General features: G+C 50.8%; 1 long non-coding RNA gene across 1 annotated transcript; it reads right to left on the bottom strand.

Annotated features, from left to right (window-relative positions):
- Positions 1–1369: 1369 nt before the first annotated feature.
- On the bottom strand, positions 1370–7311 carry LOC122458272. Its single transcript, XR_006278242.1, has 2 exons — positions 4635–7311; positions 1370–2098 (listed from the first exon to the last, which is right to left on the bottom strand). It is a non-coding gene; the product is annotated as an uncharacterized LOC122458272 (long non-coding RNA).
- Between the last annotated feature and the right edge of the window lie 1413 nt (positions 7312–8724).

Genomic DNA, 8724 nt, shown 5'->3' with positions numbered 1-8724 from the left:
ATGTTATTAACCAATTGTAGTTGATAAAATAATAACACTTAGTCAGTCATTTTGCCCTGAGAATCATATACAGGATATATAAATAGTAAATGAAACAATGAATTCACACTACTGTGACCCTGAGGTCTGATTATCACTGGTCTAACCTGTTCTTGAAAACCTCCAGTGAGGGAGATTCCACAACCTCCCTAGGCAATTTGTTCCAGCGCTTAACCACCCTGTCGGAAAAGAAGATTTTCCTAATGTCCAACCTAAACCTCCCTTGCTGCAATTTAAGCCCATTGCTTCTTGTCCTGTCCTTAGTAGATAAGGAGAAAAATTCATCACCCTCCGCTTTATAACAATCTTTTACATACATGGAGACTGTTATCATAGGTGCCAACTCCGTGGGTGCTCCAGGGCTGGAGCACCCGTGGGGAAAAATTAGTGGGTGCCCCACCCCCCCACCTCCTCCCCTGAGCGCGCCTTGTCCCCGCTCCTTCCCCCTCCCTCCCAGCGCTTGCCACTGCCAAACAGCTGTAGCAAACTCCGGGAGGGAGGGGGAGGAGCGGGAACGTGGCACTCAGGGGAGGAGGTGGGGCCGGGGCGGGGATTTGGGGAAGGAGTCCAATAGGGTCAGGGAGGGGGCGGAGTTGGGGTGGGGTCTTTGGGGAAGGGGTTGGAATGGGGGCTGGGCAGGGTGGAGCTGGGGCGGGGCCGGAAGCAGAGGGGGGTCGAGCACCCACGGGCACCATTAGAAGTCGGCACCTATGACTGTTGTCATGTCCCCCACCTCAGTCTTCTCTTCTCCAGGCTAAACAATTTTTTCAATATTTCCATGTAGATCATGTTTTCTAGAGCTTTCATAATTTGTGTTGCTCTTCTCTGCACTTTCTCCAATTTGTGCACCTCTTTCCTGAAGTGCAGTGCCCAGAGCAGGACACAATACTCCAGTTGAGGCCTTATCAGTGCTGAGTAGAGAGGAAGCAGTACTTAGTGTGTCTTGCTTACAACGCTCCGGCTCATACAGCCCGGAATGATGTTTGCTTTTTTTGCAACAGTGTTGACTCATATTTAGTTTGTGATCCACTATAATCTCCAGATCCTTTTCTGCAGTACTCCTCCCTAGAGAGTCATTTCCCATTTTGTATTTGTGCAATTGATTACTCCGTCCCAAGTGTAATACTTTGCATTTGTCCTTATTGACGTTCAGCCTGTTTATTTCAGACCATTTCTCCAGTTTGTCAAGATCATCAAAAGACCTGTCACAAGAGTTAGCCGTGCACATCCCAGATCTTAGCAGAGTCAGTGTCCTTGTTTTCAGATCCTGTTGGATTATTGCACATCAATAAGATGTGTTCGCAAAAAGACAAGGAGTACTTGTGGCACCTTAGAGACTAACAAATTTATTTGAGCATAAGCTTTCGTGATGCACTTCATCGGATGCATTCGGTGGAAAATACAGTGGGGAGATTTATATACAAACACAGAGAACATGAAACAAGGGGGTGTTGTTAACATCCACAGATATTTCCTGGACATTAATCAGGGTGTCATTTACTATCTATTTACCTTAGGGTTTTATATTGTTGCCCAACATCATAGTATCTGAGCTTCTTCCACGTAAAATTATGGACTTTTTAGCATTTCTCCCTCTTTGGGGTCTAAACTCTGCTTGGGTTAGGGTTTGGTTTTTTGTGGGAGTTGGTAGGTGATTGGGACCAAAAGGGGTGCCTGAATTGTAAGTGTCACTTATGGTGGCATGCCTTTAGGGATGTATATTTAGGAAGCCACAACACTTCCTAAATATACATTCCTAAAGATGGTCAGATTCCGAGTTCACCTAATCTTTTCTGGAAGACTTTACCCTAACCGGATCCCCTCTGACTAACAACCCCAGGAATGGCTAAGCATGATCCCTCACGTTGTTGCACACACCCTCACTACGGATCTTCAGAAGCTGGTGAGGTTTCCTGAAAAACTGTCCTCAGTCTGTTCTCAGACTCTGCAGTATCTTGGAGCCTCATAAATAGAGCTGGAATCCAAGTTGCTAAATACAGCTTCTCCTTCATTACACTGGTGGGCACAGTGGCATGCACAGTTCAACTCTCCAGGACCTCTGGAGGGGAAGCAAATAAGCGTTTCACAGAGGAGCATCTGTAGTCGTGAATATAAACCCTCTCCATTTAGTGTTAAGTGCTTTCTAGTGAAGTCTAAGGTTTTTTGCACCAACGTAGTTGTGCCAGTGCAAACGCTGAGAGGAGATGTGCCATGCCAGTGCAAGCCCCACTTTATACCAATGCTACACTTCTACACCAGGGGGTTGTTTTACTTGTCCAGCCAACACTCCACATATGGCGAGGGTCAGCTCTCTGTGGAGTTTGCAGCCGTTGCTTGTGCATTGCCTCATTTCAATCGGCCATGCGAAAGGGGCCCAGACCTTCCCAATCAGCACAATCCTGCTCCCAGGCAAAGCTGCTCTCATATCCTGCGATCACTGCAGCCAGCCCTGCAACAGGCTTCCCCTTCCCCACCTGGGCACAACTACCCTCCCCTTTCTCTTCTCAATGCAATAGCTTCCCAGAGCTACCTCCTCCCTTAGGTCCGCACTACAATCAGCGGCAATAAAGGATTCCCCTTCTAATATAGAACTGCCTCCTCCACACCTGCTCAGTGCAGATATCCAGGTAACAAGGTCCCAGACTTTCTGCTGGGGTTATTCATGACATCCCCTGTTCCCTAGAGTCAGCTGTGCAACGGATTACTTTCCCCCTCCCAGTACTGCTCTCCCCTCCCCTCCTCACTATGGGAACATCAGGCATGAGGTGTCAGACGTCCAAAATCAGAGGCCACTTCAGAGAACTTTGGCCCAAATCTTCCTGTGACAAAAGAAACTCATCACTCAATGGACAAAAGGCCAATGAAATTCTGCCTCTAACACAAAGCTGCCATGAGGTAGCTGCTGAGAAGAGCAGGCCTGAGTTGGACAATCCCAAGGATGACCCAGACCCAAGGATTCTTGCTCAGACTTAGATTGACTGTTCCAGATTCTCCTTTGTGGGAGACAGCTCTGACGGGCCTGGCTTGCAGACTCTTTGCTCATACTTCCAGGTCAAAACCTTGATTCTAAAGGAAACAAATGTAACCTGTTTGTTGCTGCTATTCCCTGCTCAGGAGCACCAGGGGGCCCCTGTAAGGATCCAGGAGCCTTTTAAAATATAATGTTATCTAAAACCAAAAACACCAGTGAGGAAAGGGGAGGTAGCCTTGTCTAGTGGTTAGGGCACTAGGCCTGGTCAGTCAGGAGATATGGATTCTGTTTCTGACACCAAAATGAATTTGGCCAACTCACTGCACTGTGCCTCAGTTTCCCCATCTATACAAGAGGTATAATGATGCTTGCCCACCTCACGTGGCTACTGTGAGGAGATGTTCATATCTGCTTGAAAAGTGTTTTGCAATCCTAGTGAAGCATGACAGCGGAGGACAGAGCACATGGTAAATCCACTCTCTAGCTAAAGTTTTGGGAAAGACCTGAATCATTTCTCTGGACGTTGTTTGGTTCTGTGGAAGCGGCGCTCCCTGGAGTCCAATTCTCCTAATTGCATTGGGAGTTCCAATTGAAGGGCTGCATTGGCACTGTAACACTTGGACTAGCCTCCTCTCTGCAGCAAAGATTTGAAGGAGTGGCGTGTTACCTCTTTCCTAGTACCCTGTATGCTGTGCATCCTCCCCACCAAACACACACACACCTTCCTCGGCAGTGCACGTAGCTGACACCTTAATCCCCCCTCCCTGGATCCTCACTGAGTTCTTTGTTCTCCCATCCCATCGGAGGCAGGATCTCCACTGAGGAAAGCGGCGTGATCTGAGCATAGGACTGGGTGCCAGGAACTCTAATCCCTGCTCTGACAATGACTTCCTCTTTGACCTTGGGAAAATCACTCACCCTCTCTGTGCCTCAGTTTCCCCCTCTATAAATGGAGATAATACTTGCCTGTTTCCCAGGCCTACAGGCTTCATCCATGTTAGGCCTGGTTGTGCCAGTCAATGACAGTCCGGAGATAATGTCCGCAAAATACTCAACTCTGTTCTCCATCTTCTCCCCCTCCCCCACAATACTTTCTCCTATGCAAGAACACCCATTCCCTGTTCAGTCTTTCAAGGCCTCTCCCACATGCACACACCCTCCCAGTGAGTTTCCTGCCCCCAGGACTGCCTCACTCCCACCCACTCACTCTGCTCTTTGCCCTGGCGGTCTCCAGATCTCTTAGTTACACAGGGGGGAACTTTTCCCCTTAGCAGCTCCACAGCCCCGCTCAGGGCTCTGCAGGCCAGCCCAGGAGTCTCACACAGGAAGGTAGAGTTGCCCATTTTTTCTGTTCTTTTTCCCTTTGGAAAACATTGCTGCTCTGCTGAGCGAAGGGGCAGGTCAGCTTGCGAGATGCACCAACAGAGATGCACCTGACCCGCAAAGCCTCTCCCAGGCAAGTCGACCTTCCTCACCTGAGCAGGCCCCACTGAAGTCAGCTCAGCTCCTGAAAGGTTTCGCAAGATCCGGCTGTTGCAGCCAGCTCCAGTCGCTCACTGGATCCAGGCTGGAAGAGCCACATGACTCCTCCAGGAAGTCATCTACAGACCCCTTGAGCACTCACCCAGCAGTATCTTCCCTCCTGTGTGGTCAGTGGTGCTGCAGATACTGGTCACCCTGCCGGGCAGACTGTTTGTAGCATGCGCTTGGGGTGTTCGGCGTCTGAGATCTGAAGGGGGAGGAGGAGAGGTTTGTCTATAGTCAGGCAAGGAACAGAGGAGGGGGGCAAAATCGCTGTCCTGTGGTGGGGGTTCCTCATGAGTAGAGGGCATCAGTTCCCCAGAACAGAAGGATGATCTTGTAGGTAAGGTCCTGGGATGGGATTCCGGTTCCCAGCTCTACCATGGACTCCCCTGCGTGACCTTGTCACCTCATCCTGCCGTGCCTTGGTCCCCCCGTCAAATGGGGCTCACGGCACTTTCTTCTGCTCTTTGTCAGTGGCAAACTCTTCGGTGCAGAAAGGTCTCTTCCTCCTGGTCGTAGCACAAACAAGCCCTGATCTTAGCCGAGGCTGCTAGGCTCCATTAATACAAACCATGGCAAAGGGAACCAATTCCACAGACGCTTTAGAACTGCGGCTCTTAGTCCCTTAGGGCCTGATCTTTACGCACCTAAATACCTTTAACAATCTAGCTCCCTAGGAACTAGCCCCAGGACAGGAAACCCAGACATCCCATCATTACAGGGCATCACATCCTAGGAGCCTCCTGAGGATATACCGACAGGCGATTTGCTTTCAGGCACTTCAGTTGGCACATTCCTTGCCTTATTATAGGAGAAACCCGCATTTCTCACCATGATGACTCTAGTAGGGAGATTTACCCCACCCACTCCACTGCAGGCTAAGAGCCCTATCTGAGAACTGACCTAGAGCAATTGTTCTGAGCTCAGCTTTTGCATCGGTAGGCGCTTTATTCTGCTTTTGTAAATTCAAAGGGAGGATCAGACAGGGATAGAAGGGGCTGGGCGTCTGGCTGATTGTCCAGCTCCACACTCCAATATCTGCAGGGGCGTTTTCCAAACCTTTCTAATCAGAGAGGTGGCTTTGGCTGTATTCTTTAGGTTTCTCTTCAGAGTAGCAGCAGCTAAAGCATTAGCCTGGGACTCCGGAGAGGTGAGTTCTATGCTGAGCTCCGTTGCTGGGTGAGTTTGGGCCTCTTTCTGTGCCTCAGTTTCCCCGTCTGTAAAATGGGGCTGATTACACTGACCTTCTTTGATGAGAAGTACTAGATTTTAGATTAGATGTTGCCCTCAAGTGAAGGTAATACTGGTAGAAGGTGCAGGACGGACAGGAACGGGTGCCTGATATTGCCTATGCTTGATCGACACTGAAACCTTATACCGGCATAGCTCTGTCAGACAAGGGGAGTGAAAACCCATACTCCTGACCAATGTAGCTAAAAAACCCCAGTGTAGATGCTGCTATCTTAACAGAAGAGGGTTTTTGATGCCACAGCTAAAGGCTTTCGGGGAGGTGGTGTTCCTACACCAGCAAAAACCTCCTTCTGTCAGTGCATGCTGAGTCTATGCTGCGCTAGGGGGCTATGCCAGCTGAGGCTCTATGTGTAGACACAGCCTATATAGAGCAGGGGCACCAGCACTGCCAGCTTCTCCCACCCTGCCCTGGTGGAGTGCCTGTGGCCTGCTCAGGAGCACCCCCCTCACACAATGAAAGGGGAGTTGAGTCAGTCCTTGGCCTTTCTGCTGCCCGGACCCACAGGGAGCCGCTAGCGCCAGGTGTGGTTGTGATTTTTGTGACGCAGACACCTACGGAGCAGGGTCTGGTGTCATGGCTCTCTCTGCGGGGAAAGCTCATGGCATTACCATGCGTGCTCTGGAGATTGAGTGACTCGCCCACAGTCACACAGGAAGTCTGGGTCTGCTGTCCAGTCCATTAGACCACACTTCCTTTCACCCACCACGGCTCCTACTGTCCTCCTCACCCTTTCCCAGAGTCCTTGGAGCTGTTTGATGGTCTCTCCTTCATGCCCCATGTTCTTTCAATTCTGCTCCTCTCTCAGAAGCCGTCCACCCATTGGAAGGATGCAGCTGTCATGGGATGGACAAGGAATTCAGTCTTCAGCTGCTTCCCCCTTCACTGACAAAGGGGAATTCATTCTTGATGCTCACCCAGTTCTGGACATGCACCTCCCACCCCAACACATCACCAATGAGCTCTCACCTTGATCTGGAGGCTCCAGCCTCTCCTGGGCCTGGAGGGGAAGATGCTCCCTCCATGTTCCTTCAACCCAGGGCTTCCATACACAGCTTCTCCTGTCCTACAGCAATTGTCTGCCCCTCCTCTCCAGGGAGCGAGGCTGGATTATCAGCATCTGTCACTGTGCTTCTGGATTTCCCATGCTGACTCAGATTAAGGCTGCTGCTGTCGTGAATTTGACCCCCGTCTACTGCTGGGATTGTTTTCATGAGATAATCTCCAGCTGTCTAAACTGCTTGGGAAGGCAGCTGGGGGCTGGCGTGGGGCGGAAAGCAAGTTTCAGCTTTGGTGATGTGATTAGAAAGTTTCCATGCACTGGGGCCTGGACAGGCATAACCCATCCCAACGGCTCACCGTGAGGTTCAGACTTCATGCCGGATCCCTGTTCCCAAGTCCCAACCCAGTGCTTTAACCACATCACCATTCCATCCGGCATCTCACACCTACAGTTAAGTAGGCGCCTTTCCCACAAGGCAGCTGGATCCCAGCCTGGCAAGGGCACCCGCTGTTGGTACTTGTAAGATGTTTCCATCCTCATCTCTCCAGATCCCTAACCTTCAAGTGAAGCCCCCAGCCATTCTCTTGTGCCCAGTGTGATTCTTTGCTTCCCTCCTGCTTGGCCCCTCTTTAGCGGGCACTGGAGGAGATTCAAGAATGATATATTCAGTACGAAATGCTTTCTTGCCCGGCAGATGCCTTTCCCTCTCAGTGTCTCTCTCGCATGCGCTCGGCGAAGCAGCGAGCACTGATCTCTTGTGACAGCTGCTCCCGGGGCTGGCTGTGTTTGGGATCGTCATCAGGACGAGTGTGTGTGTGGGTAATATTTAAAAGCGCCACAACACAGCTGCCTGCCAGTCCTGCTGCTTGGCACTCAGGGACTGGAGTCCAACACAGGTAAGCAATCAACAATGAAACCCATCCCCATTGCATTGAGAGGAAATTGTTTCTATTGGGGGAAGGACAGGCTGGGGTCCAGGAACTGGTTCAGAGCGAAGGGGAATTTAGATAGGGATTCCCATCACAAAATGGGGTGGAGAGAAAACACATGCTCCTCTCCCCCCAAGCCTGGGAAAAAGCCATTAGCGGCAGCCTGGGATATAAGTGCCAATGCTGGGGACCGGGAAGGAGCATCTAAGGGGAAACACTAATTACATGATTCTAATCCTTGGAGCAGGTTGGGGGAGTGAGGGGGACAGGCTGTTTCCCAGTGATTTCCGTGGGCCAAAGAACACGTCTTTACGGTTGTTAATCTGGGTGGAGACTGTTTTCTGCTAGCCCTGGTTCCTGAACAGCCTCCCTGATCTTCAACTCTGCCCATCTTCCTCCTACAGCCGGAGGCAGTCAAGGCAAGTCTGTGAAGCTGCCTGACTACAAGCAGAAGGCGGCACCTGACATCCACCCCTCCTCCTTCTGGGAGCCATGATCATCCGCCTCAGGCACTTAACCCCGGGGTACTTCCGCTTGCTCCAGGTAACACCCTCACACACACACCTCAGTAGGGCTGTTTGTTAGCTTGGATACTCCAGCCAGTCCATGATCCTTTATTGATGCCTCTATTCCCCCATTCCTCTCTGATCTTCCTGGGATCCAGTTCCAGGCCTGAACCCTCTCTTGTCCGGTGAGCAGAGCAATCCTGGGGCCTGAGGTGCTTTGGGAATTGTAGCTCCAATAGGGTCGATCCCTTTGCTTCTCTCCTCCTGTCTGTCTTGGTGTTTTAGACCCGAAGCCGAGAGTTAGTTCCCAGCAAGTGCACCAGGCCTCCCTGTCCAGTCGAGGGTCAGTATCTGGCATTTCCGTAGCCCATGCCTATATCTCAGTGCTTAGAGGAATCCCTGGAGCCTCTTCTGGGGGAAGAGGGAGGCAGCCAACTGCGACACAGTTAGGAGAGGGGACATTTTAATCAAGGATGTTGGAGCAATTGCCTGCTCTTCTGAAC

Source organism: Dermochelys coriacea, chromosome 19 (assembly GCF_009764565.3).
Source record: "Dermochelys coriacea isolate rDerCor1 chromosome 19, rDerCor1.pri.v4, whole genome shotgun sequence".
Taxonomy (NCBI): domain Eukaryota; kingdom Metazoa; phylum Chordata; order Testudines; family Dermochelyidae; genus Dermochelys; species Dermochelys coriacea.
This window is presented reverse-complemented; position numbering and strand designations above follow the sequence as displayed.